Below are 11,802 nucleotides of genomic sequence, written 5' to 3' on the forward strand. Positions count from 1 at the left end.
AGTCAGAGTGAAAACTTCTGCAGGGTGTTCTCTAGTTTTATGAGTGTTGAAAGCTTACATTGCTTTTTACTCAGAGTTAACTCCTCGTATTCCTGTTAGAGAGGAAAGCTATGTGGTAAAATAGTGTCCCCACATGTACTATAATGACCCTCCAGACTCGTCCCCCCCACCATGCTCAGTGATTAAGGAGTAAGCGGTAAGTAGCATTCAATACTTATATAGTAACATGTAGAATACGCCACACTCATGTTCCTTATCAGCAAGAAAATGCACGGTGTTCCTCTGCAGCACGGGACGCTCCCGAAATACTGCTCTGCATTAGGGGCAGTTATAAACCACAGATCCTGTTTGCGTATCCACCACTCTCTCAATACATTCCTGAGCTAGACGAGTTCCCAATCTCATCCTGGTATGCTACAGATATACTGACACACAGCCTGGTTGCAGGGTCGGTTTTAGACAGACTGGGGCGCTGGGCAAAATTAAAAGCGTGGCCCCAAATGTTGATATACGAACGCTAACATATTTCCAGTGGCAAACTATTAATAAAGCCCCCTTTCTTCTCCCAAAAGAGTAACAAACACCCCCCTTATGACTACACACAATTCAAATAACCACTTTTGTTAGCCTTAATAGAGTTTTGCACCCCCTCATCAGTTATTATAGCATCTCCTTATAAATAATAGTCCTTGCTTTTAAACAGTGCCCCATATCAGTAATAGTTCCCCCTTATCAGTACCATGTTTTCCCAAAAGTAAGACATCCTTCGAATATAAGACCTAGTGCAATGTTTTACAAATTCAGGGCCACTTCACACGGCGTAAGCACTCGGCTCATTCCGGCTTTACGAGCGCTCCCATTGAAGTGAATGGGAAGTGTTTAGAAGCGCTCGTGTCTACGGCTCGGAATGAGCCGAGCGCTTACGCCGTGTGAAGTGGCCCTAAGAAATATAAGGCCTCCCCTGAAAATAAGACCTAGTGGTCTAGCAGTCAGTCATTGTCACAGTGCCAGACCTTCCCTCGCACCTTTGTTATATCTCTGTCAACCTGTCCCTCAAAATCATACCTATTTGTTTCCATCAATAATAGATGATATCTAACAGCTGAATAAGCTGACAGTGAGACAGCCTTCCATGTCCGATGTCAGTGAGGCATGTCTTGTTCTGTTACCATATAGTCAGTGCAGACAGTGTCAGAATGGATCCAGTAGCATGATATTTTAAGACTTATGCCATCTCACTAGATCTTGCTGCCATCAGAAAGGAGCCAGCACCAAGCTGAGGAAGCAACAGGGGACACTAACACTTGCATTTGAGTCAAGCAATATCAGAGCATGATCCCTTAAAGAGGACCTTTCATGTCCTCATTAATGTGTAATGCCACTAGAAGGCCGACAGTGCGCTGAATTCATTGCATGTTAATTTCGGCACCAGCTGTCAGAAGGGCAGCCTTACAGCTCAGCGTCATGCTGGGCTATGAGGAATGTTCCCCCTTGCAGTACTCTAATATAGCCTTGTACTGTCAGAGGGGGCATTTCTTACTGTACAGCGATGACACTGAGTTATGAAGAACGCCCTTCTGACAATGGGGAGATATTGGTGCTGAAATTAACAGCACCGATATCTCCAGCACTGCGGCACATACCGGGAAAGCTGACTTCAGTGGTATATAATTCCGCACATCAATGAGGACTTGAAAGGTCCTCTTTAAGATGGAATTCACACACAATTGACACTAGGTGGTGAAGTTCGCCTAGCTGTCAGTTTATTCATCTATTAGCATATCACACATGGAAATAACCAGGGCTTAATGCTTGGGAACAAAGACACATAGGGACCACAATTGTATTCCCTTATCCATTGTGAAATTTGTTGTCTACACTTTAAAGTTTGCTCCTCACAATAGGCATTTTCTGGAACAAGCTTTGCCGACATTCACCTGTTTATCTGCTCATGTAAAAGGGCTTCAACCCGAAGAAACCTCTACACTGAATATCTACATAAACGATACCTCTTAGGGGTTCTGTACATTTCCATGTAGGTTACAGTCTGGGACAATAAGATGAGATATGGAAAGGCACACACATTTCTTTTCTTTTCTCATTTTCTTCTCTAAAATACAAGCCAATATGAAAAAAAAGATAAAAGGATTGAAACTCTCATTGAAACACAATCTAATTCAAGGATTGTCTTCTCAAGATAGTCTTTTGGGGATGTTTCATTGTATAGTATTTCATTGCATAGCTGACCTTGAAACTGGGAATATCCTTTTCAGGTTGGTGGAAATAGATACCACAGTCTCCAGGCCAATATTCATCCAAGACATCACTAGCCTTCCCCTTACATATCACCCACACTGTGAATAATCTTAAAACAGGACTTATATTGCGCTTTGCAAATAAAGCAACCATAATAAATAAGGATGCAATGGACAGCAGTAACACTGGCCTGGATCCTTAGTTTAGATCTTCAAAGGTGGATATTTTCTATTAATCCTATCATTGCCATGAGCTAAGCGTCTTAGCAAAATCCTAAATGTCAAATAAATGATTGGGAATATCTAATAAGATGCTCCAACTTGCCAAGTTATCTTTTTGCATGCCCATCAATTGGAAATTGCTCTATGGATGCACCATGATTAGGGTTGAGCAATCGGGATCGGAAAAGATCAGATTCCGATCGGCGATCGAATAAATTTCACGATCGTGATTGAATTCCGATCCCGATCTTTTCCAGCGGGATCGAGGTTGGAGTTATCTCAAGATCAGCTCAACCCTAAAAGTGACTTTTCCCATAGAAAAGCATTGATTAGGGTTGAGGATTGGGATCGGAAAAGATGGAATTCCGATTAGCAATCGAGTAAATTTCACGATCGCAATCGGCTGGAAAATGATTGGAAATCGGATTTTAAAATCAATCTTGAAATCTGAAGATTGGCTGAACCCTAACCATAATTCTTTGTTATCGGACCTTCCCCCTGTTCTCTGTTAAGTATACCCCATTGTGTATTTTGTACAGTCACTTTGCACCATTTGATTGTTATTGGTTTGTGAAATGTATTTTTGTACAATAAATTGACAACATTTTGGATTGTGCTGTCATCAGCTTCTGTACAATATTTCTGATCCAAATTGATTCATTCACTAGATTAAAGTTTTCTTATAATGGGGTTATGTCACAAAAAGTATTTATCTGATCAGTGACAGTCGCAACAGTCAGAAACGTAGAACATGTGGTGTGTCCCCATTGTGTGGTGGTGGGTGGTGCTGTCATTCAGGGGAAAACACTGTGTGGGGTTCACAGCGGATACAGGATATGTACAGGGTGGCCATAATATAACCTCAGGTGTTTGGAGTCGTGTGCAGTCTGACCCAATGGACGGAATTGCCTGAAAATTTGTATGTGTACTAATCAAGGCATGGGGAAACGGACGGCATGCAAAAAAAAATAATAATTAATACGAAAACTCCCCACCAAGGGAAAATGTGGCGCTGTACAGTGAACACGCAGCGCAAAACCCATCTGTCAATACTTGGGGATGTCCCATTTGTACCACCGACTAGCATGACTGTTCAATGTGGCTGCCATCATGCATGGTGAGCATGGTCATCCTATGCAGAACGTGCTCGACACTTGCGTGTAACGTCTCTGGTGAGATGCTGCGCACTTCCAACGTGATGCGGTCTTTGAGGTCAGGCAGGGTTTCGACATTCCCCCAATAAACACGCTCCTTCAAGTGTCCCCACAACCAGAAATCACAAGGAGTGAGATCCGGAGAGCGCGGTGGCCATGCTGTAGGGAATGAGCGGCTCAAAATCCTGTCATCGAGAAAATGTGCACGAAGAGCGTTCTTCACAGGATTTGCGATGTGAGGAGGGGCTCCATCCTGCATGAAGGTGATCGTCTGCAGACACTGCCGCTGTTGGAGTTGGGGAACGACCACTGTTTCCAGCATTGACCGGTACCTCGCTGCTGTGACGGAACAGGTGGCAACCCCAGTTGGGCCCAAATCTTTGAAAAAGAACGGTCCGATCATGAACGATGAGGTGAACCCACACCAAACGGTTACCTTGGGCGAATGCAGCAGAACCCCCTCGAGCGCACGCGGGTTTTCGGTGGCCCATATGGGACAGTTCTGTGTGTTGACCGTTCCATTCAGGTAAAAATGCGCTTCGTGGCTCCACAGGATACTCCATGGCCAATTGGTATCCACTTCCACTCTGGCCAGAAACATTCATGCAAATGTCATGTGGGTGTCATTGTTACGAGGAAGCAGTTGGTGATGATTTTTAGGTTTGTTTGTTTTTTTCATGCCGTCCGTTTCCCCATGCCTTGAATAGCACACACACAAATTTTCAGGCAATTCCGTCCATTGGGTCAGCCTGCACACAACTCCAAACACCTGAGGTTATATTATGGCCACCCTTGTACTTTTCATAGCATAACCCTTTTACAGGGAGTCTATCACCTTACCTCAACCTCTGTAAACTACTGCTATTGTGCTGTATAGGCTCTTAACAGAAGTCAAAACGTATCTTCAAAATATAGATAGGCCCCAAGAATGCATGCAAAAAGTGGTTTTAGCTAAGGAGCACAGGGGGCATTGTCTTCAACTCCTGAGCACAGTCTTGTCATCAGTAACCACTTACATCCTGGCTTATTGTTTGGCCCACTGGGAAGTGGAAGATCAACATCATTAAACCCATACAGTGTACTGTGCATGCGCTAAGATTTCAGCACAATGCTTAGTGGTGTAAGGGCTATATGACAGTGATCTTCCACTGTCCAGGAGGCTGAATAAGAAATCACGTTGGGAGTCCTTAATGATGGCACGGATGTGCTCAGAGAACTGCCACAGAAAGCTGTCCCAACAGTTGGACCCCTGAGATTAGACACATCCTCTATTCTGAAGATAGATTATTATTGTCCAGTACTGGGAAAACTTCGTTCAAGGGACATTTCCAGAATTATGATATTGACGATCCTCCACGATCCTGCCAGGCCTCCGTCCTACTTTGTCTGACATCTCTGACGTCACATGAACCCGGCATGCTTCCCGGGTCATGTGACGTCCGACGTCATTAAAGAAGAACGTGAGCGGCGGTCGACAGCCTAGGAGCCGGGTACAGGTAAGCAACAGTGGTTTTTTTTAAAATGTTTTTATTCCCCGGGTCTCTAATTATTATACTCTGGGGTCTGAAAAGACCCCAGAGTATAATAATTGTTTATGGGTGTCCACAGTGGGACATAATAGTGTGTGCAGGGGCCACTATGGGGGTTAATACTGTGTGCAGGGGCCACTATTGGGGTTAATACTGTGTGCAGGGGCCACTATTGGGGTTAATACTGTGTGCAGGGGCCACTATTGGGGTTAATACTGTGTGCAGGGGCCACTATTGGGGTTAATAGTGTGTGCAGGGGACACTATTGGGGTTAATACTGTGTGCAGGGGACACTATTGGGGTTAATACTGTGTGCAGGGGACACTATTGGGGATAATACTGTGTGCAGGGGCCACTATTGGGGTTAATACTGTGTGCAGGGGCCACTATTGGGGTTAATACTGTGTGCAGGGGCCACAATTGGGGTTAATACTGTGTGCAGGGGACACTATTTGGGTTAATACTGTGTGCAGGGGCCAGTAAGGGACATAATACTGTGTGCAGGGGCCAGTACGGGACATAATACTGCGTGCAGGGGACACTATTGGGGATAATACTGTGTGCAGGGGACACTATTGGGGTTAATACTGTGTGCAGGGGCCAGTAAGGGACATAATACTGTGTGCAGGGGCCACTATGGGGGATAATACTGTGTGCAGGGGCCACTATGGGGGATAATGCTGTGTGCAGGGTTCACTATGGGGGATAATACTGTGTGCAGGGGCCAGTAAGGGACATAATACTGTGTGCAGGGGCCAGTAAGGGACATAATACTGTGTGCAGGGGCCACTAAGGGACATAATACTGTGTGCAGGGCTTACTAAGGGACATAATAGAGTGCGGAGGAGGGGGTCAGTTGAGGTCTTCGGCGTCAGTTGGGATGGGGGGGGCCCCATGTCAAAAGTTCGCCACAGGACCCTGCCATTCTTAGTTACTCCCTCTATATAAAAGAGGGAGAGAAGCTGATCTCTGATTTATGTGACGGGGAGAAAAGCTGAACTCTGTGATATATGGTTTTATATGATAGCAGGGGAAAAGCTAAGCTCTGTGATATATAGATTTATATAATAGAGGAGAGAAGCTGAGCTCTGTGACATATAGGTTTATATTATAGTAGGAGAGAAGCTGAGCTCTGTGATATATAGGTTTACATAATAGAGGGAGAGAAGCTGAGCTCTGTTATATATAAATATATGGCAGGGGCCACATGGTGGCTCAGTGGTTAGCACTGCAGCCTTGCAGCATTGGAGCCCTGGTGCTCAAATCCCACCAAGGGCAAAAAACCATCTGCAAGGAGTTTGTGTGTTCTTCCCATGTTTGCATGGATTTCCATCCCATATTCCAAAGACAATACTGATAGGGAAAAAAATGTACATTGTGAGCCCTATGTGGGGCTCACAATCTATATTTTAAAAAAATTATATATATATATATATATATATATATATATATATATATATACATATATATATATACTAGCCTTTACCCGCGACCTCGTCTGCGGTGATTTGAGAATTGGGCGGACACAGACGTCTGAAACTGTAAAAGTGCTTTAAAAAGTTTGGTGGGCTAGCAAATGTGATGTGATGTGTTATATTGTGTATGTCGTGATACAGACAATGTGATGTGTTGTATTGTGTATGTCGTGATACAGACAATGTGATGTGTTGTATTGTGTGTGTCGTGATACAGACAATGTGATGTGTTGTATTGTGTCAGACAATGTGATGTGTTGTATTGTGTATGTAGTGATACAGACAATGTGATGTGTTGTATTGTGTATGTCGTGATACAGACAATGTGATGTGTTGTATTGTGTATGTCCTGATACAGACAATGTGATGTGTTATATAGTGGAAAGCTATATGTAAAATGTGAGTAAGTAGAGTGAGGGCTACTCCTGAGGTGACAGTAAGGAGTGTGCAGGCAGGTTGAGGCAGGAAATGCCAGGCAGTGTGTGTGAGTCTATAGCTGGGGCTAGGAGTCCTGCTTTTGTGAGTCTCCTGCTAGGAAGCCATGTTGTTTAGTGGCACCAAAAGTAGCCTGTGACTCAATCCTGAGGGAAAACTATGTTTGTGGAAAATTGCACGCAAATCCGTCCAGGCGTTTTAGCGTGATTGAGGAACAAACATCCAAACTCACAAACATCCAAACACACAAACTTTCACACTTATAATATTAGTAGGATATATATATATATATATATATATATATATATATATATATATATATGTGACAGAGGGAGAGAAGCTGAACTTTGTGATATGTAGGTTTATAGGATGGAAAGAAGCTGAGCTCTGTGATATATAGGGTTATAGGATGTAAAGGAGCTGAGCTCTGTGATATATAGGGTTGCATGATAGAAGGGAGAAGCTGAGCTCTGTGATATACAGCGTTATATGATAGAATGAGAGAAGCTGAGCTCTGTGATATATAGGGTTATATGATAGATGAGAGAAGCTGAGCTCTGTGATATATAGGGTTATATGATAGAGGAGAGAAGCTGAGCTCTGTGATATATAGGGTTATAGGATGGAAAGAAGCTGAGCTCTGTGATATATAGGGTTGCATGATAAAAGAGAGAAGCTGAGCTCTGTGATATACAGCGTTATATGATAGAATGAGAGAAGCTGAGCTCTGTAATATATAGGGTTATATGATAGAGGAGAGAAGCTGAGCTCTGTGATATATAGGGTTATAGGCTGGAGAGAAGCTGAGCTCTGTGATATATAGGGTTGCATGATAGAAGAGAGAAGCTGAGCTCTGTGATATATAGGGTTATATGATAGATGAGAGAAGCTGAGCTCTGTGATATATAGGGTTATATGATAGATGAGAGAAGCTGAGCTCTGTGATATATAGGGTTATATGATAGAGGAGAGAAGCTGAGCTCTGTAATATATAAGTTTATATGATAGAGGGAGAGAAGCTGAGCTCTGTGATATATAGGTTTGTATGACAGAGAGAAGCTGAGCTCTGTGATATAAAGGGTTATATGATGGAAAGAAATTGAGCTGTGTGATATATAAGGTTATATGATATAGGAGAGAAGCTGAGCTCTGTGATATATAGGGTTATATGACAGAGGAGAGAAGCTGAGCTGTGTGATATATAAGGTTATATGATAGAGGAGAGAAGCTGAGCTCTGTGATATATAGGGTTATATGACAGAGGAGAGAAGCTGAGCTGTGTGATATATAAGGTTATATGATAGAGGAGAGAAGCTGAGCTCTGTAATATATAAGTTTATATGATAGAGGGAGAGAAGCTGAGCTCTGTGATATATAGGTTTGTATGACAGAGAGAAGCTGAGCTCTGTGATATAAAGGGTTATATGATGGAAAGAAATTGAGCTGTGTGATATATAAGGTTATATGATATAGGAGAGAAGCTGAGCTCTGTGATATATAGGGTTATATGACAGAGGAGAGAAGCTGAGCTGTGTGATATATAAGGTTATATGATAGAGGAGAGAAGCTGAGCTCTGTGATATATAGGGTTATATGACAGAGGAGAGAAGCTGAGCTGTGTGATATATAAGGTTATATGATAGATGAGAGAAGCTGAGCTCTGTGATATATAGGGTTATATGATAGATGAGAGAAGCTGAGCTCTGTGATATATAGGGTTATATGATAGAGGAGAGAAGCTGAGCTCTGTAATATATAAGTTTATATGATAGAGGGAGAGAAGCTGAGCTCTGTGATATATAGGTTTGTATGACAGAGAGAAGCTGAGCTCTGTGATATAAAGGGTTATATGATGGAAAGAAATTGAGCTGTGTGATATATAAGGTTATATGATATAGGAGAGAAGCTGAGCTCTGTGATATATAGGGTTATATGACAGAGGAGAGAAGCTGAGCTGTGTGATATATAAGGTTATATGATAGAGGAGAGAAGCTGAGCTCTGTGATATATAGGGTTATATGACAGAGGAGAGAAGCTGAGCTGTGTGATATATAAGGTTATATGATAGAGGAGAGAAGCTGAGCTGTGTGATATATAAGGTTATATGATAGAGGAGAGAAGCTGAGCTCTGTGATATATAGGGTTATATGACAGAGGAGAGAAGCTGAGCTGTGTGATATATAAGGTTATATGATAGAGGAGAGAAGTTGAGCTGTGTGATATACACTCACCGGCCACTTTATTAGGTACACCATGCTAGTAACGGGTTGGAGCCCCTTTTGCCTTCAGAACTGCCTCAATTCTTCGTGGCATAGATTCAACAAGGTGCTGGAAGCATTCCTCAGAGATTTTGGTCCATATTGACATGATGGCATCACACAGTTGCCGCAGATTTGTCGGCTGCACATCCATGATGCGAATCTCCCGTTCCACCACATCCCAAAGATGCTCTATTGGATTGAGATCTGGTGACTGTGGAGGCCATTGGAGTACAGTGAACTCATTGTCATGTTCAAGAAACCAGTCTGAGATGATTCCAGCTTTATGACATGGCGCGTTATCCTGCTGAAAGTAGCCATCAGATGTTGGGTACATTGTGGTCATAAAGGGATGGACATGGTCAGCAACAATACTCAGGTAGGCTTTGGCGTTGCAACGATGCTCAATTGGTACCAAGGGGCCCAAAGAGTGCCAAGAAAATATTCCCCACACCATGACACCACCACCACCAGCCTGAACCGTTGATACAAGGCAGGATGGATCCATGCTTTCATGTTGTTGACGCCAAATTCTGACCCTACCATCCGAATGTCGCAGCAGAAATCGAGACTCATCAGACCAGGCAACGTTTTTCCAATCTTCAATTGTCCAATTTCGATGAGCTTGTGCAAATTGTAGCCTCAGTTTCCTGTTCTTAGCTCAAAGGAGTGGCACCCGGTGTGGTCTTCTGCTGCTGTAGCCCATCTGCCTCAAAGTTCGACGTACTGTGCGTTCAGAGATGCTCTTCTGGCTACCTTGGTTGTAACGGGTGGCTATTTGAGTCACTGTTGCCTTTCTATCAGCTCGAACCAGTCTGGCCATTCTCCTCTGACCTCTGGCATCAACAACGCATTTCCGCCCACAGAACTGCCGCTCACTGGATGTTTTTTCTTTTTCGGACCATTCTCTGTAAACCCTAGAGATGGTTGTGCGTGAAAATCCCAGTAGATCAGCAGTTTCTGAAATACTCAGACCAGCCCTTCTGGCACCAACAACCATGCCACGTTCAAAGGCACTCAAATCACCTTTCTTCCCCATACTGATGCTCGGTTTGAACTGCAGGAGATTGTCTTGACCATGTCTACATGCCTAAATGCACTGAGTTACCGCCATGTGATTGGCTGATTATAAATTAAGTGTTAACGAGCAGTTGGACAGGTGTACCTAATAAAGTGGCCGGTGAGTGTATATATAGGATTATATGATGGAAAGAAGATAAGCAAATAGATATTTAATACTATAAAGGACAGGGACAGATATAACCAGCCCCTATGGGTAGTGATGTCAAGAAATGCCCATCAGTAAAAGCAGTTACAAGGAATCTTCTTTCTTCTCTTTTATGTAGCAATGGGTATATTTCTTGACCTCGCAGCTATAAACACGTTGCTTTAATATATGTAAAACATCAAACGTTCTCTGACCCAGAAAATGTTCCATTTTTATTATACATGCAGCTATTAAAACAAGTCTACGGAAATTTCTGGTATGTATTGTACATTGTACAGTACAAAGCAAAATATGACAAAATAATGACAATATTTGGACACCATTTCATTGCTGGCAAGATTTTGCAGATATATTTATTTAGATGGATGTGGATGGGTCTGATGTGGACAGCCAAATATGACCGCCATTCCAGTCAATATCCTCATTACTGCAGTAATGTGGGGAAGAGGAATAGAAGACTTGGCAACCCTATACTAGAAGGAAACACACAAGAACATTGTCAGCTCATCGCATAGGTAAATGGATTGAAAGCAGATGCTCCTACATTCCAAGGAGACCCGCAGTAATAAGGAGGATCCAGAAACCAAAGAACCATCCAGTTTATTGAGAATAATGGAACATAGAGTGCAATAAAAACAGTATGGCAAATGGCACCAAGTGTCCAACCTTCTGACACATCTCTGCTTACACAAGTCTGTTTACACAGTGTGTTTTATAGTGCACGCTTACTGTACGTGCAGGGAAAGTTCCCTGTGCATATATTACTCATATCCATAGGCCCCCAATTTACCTGTCAGGCAGGTATACATTGGCATATGTTTTCTTTGGAAAAACACCTTTCCATATGAAGTAGCATACAGTGTTGCACTGCCCCATACAGAGGCATCTAGTTGCTAAAACTATATAATGTAGTATACGTTTCTTTACAATATGAGTCTATGGGCCATGGATGTTGCTGTAAACCTATATAGTGACCACTGTTGGAGGTATAGCTTAGGACACCGTCCTTGAATACACTTTGGACACACACTGCTGAAGTCTATGTTTTTTACAGTAGCCTAAAGCAACATTTTAGATTGCTGTTCAGTTGACAGCTATGTCACCCAACTTCCTCATGCACATGCATGCTTGGCTTGAATGAACAGTGTATGCCAGCTGAACAGGGATCCGGGAAGAAGTTGGTGACAGGCTCACCTGGAAACAGCTTATCTCCCTGAGAACAAAAGGATCTACCAGTTGCAACCTT

The sequence above is a fragment of the Leptodactylus fuscus genome, chromosome 7 (genome assembly GCF_031893055.1).
Source record: "Leptodactylus fuscus isolate aLepFus1 chromosome 7, aLepFus1.hap2, whole genome shotgun sequence".
Classification (NCBI taxonomy): domain Eukaryota; kingdom Metazoa; phylum Chordata; class Amphibia; order Anura; family Leptodactylidae; genus Leptodactylus; species Leptodactylus fuscus.